Source organism: Octopus bimaculoides, chromosome 6, assembly GCF_001194135.2.
Source record: "Octopus bimaculoides isolate UCB-OBI-ISO-001 chromosome 6, ASM119413v2, whole genome shotgun sequence".
NCBI classification, from domain to species: Eukaryota; Metazoa; Mollusca; class Cephalopoda; order Octopoda; family Octopodidae; genus Octopus; species Octopus bimaculoides.
The window spans coordinates 10,302,512-10,303,172 of record NC_068986.1 but is presented as its reverse complement, the minus strand read 5'-3'; the positions used below and the strand labels follow the sequence as shown (position 1 = coordinate 10,303,172).

Sequence of the window (661 nt, the reverse complement as noted above, 5' to 3'; positions counted from 1 at the left end):
TGTGTGTGTGTGTGTGTGTGTGTGTGTGTGTACAAAAAAGAGCGGGGCAGCTGCTGCGGATAGAGAGACAAAAAACATTAGATGAAAGGCTCTTCTGCTAAAAGAGAGAAAGAGAGACTTATGTAGATAGAGAGACAAATAACAGTGATAGATAGACAGATAGATAGACAGATAGATAGACAGATAGATAGATAGATAGATAGAGAGATAGACAGATAGAAAGACAGACAGATAGATAGATAGATAGATAGATAGATAGATAGATAGATAGATCTATCTATCCGCAGCTATAAACAAGAGATGCAGAATCACAAAAGGTCAACAACAAGAACAGGCAAGGTCGTTACCAGATCACTTTTCGGTAATTCCGTTATGTTATTCTTTGATCCTTCGATTTCTTTTTACCAATTCTCTTATATTAATGTATTTAATTCGTGTTTTTTGAAATTCTTTATAAGCGTGTCTGTTTTTTGAATTTTCCATTTCTATCAGTGATTTATTTATTTTATTTGAAAAAAGTGGTTTATACGAAGTGAAATATTGGAAACGATACGGTGTGATATTCATATCAACACGCTGGAATTTATATCAGTATTTCCGTCTGTATACGTGTGTGGTGTGTGTGTGTGTGTGTGTGTGTGTGTGTGTGTGTGTGTGTGTG

The 661-nt window shown here is 35.1% G+C and overlaps 1 protein-coding gene across 2 annotated transcripts in view; it reads left to right on the top strand.

The window, feature by feature from the left end:
• LOC106879616 (carbonic anhydrase 2) overlaps positions 1 to 661 on the top strand; it is an 81,572-nt gene that overhangs the window by 16,943 nt on the left and 63,968 nt on the right. Inside the window, exon 1 of one of the 2 annotated variants that reach the window (XM_052968609.1) lies at positions 33 to 361. The exons of the other annotated variant lie outside the window; for it this stretch is intronic. The gene's annotated coding sequence lies outside the window, so the exon portion shown is untranslated. Of the gene's footprint in view, positions 1 to 32; positions 362 to 661 lie in introns of those variants that run through there. 2 annotated transcript variants of the gene reach the window in all.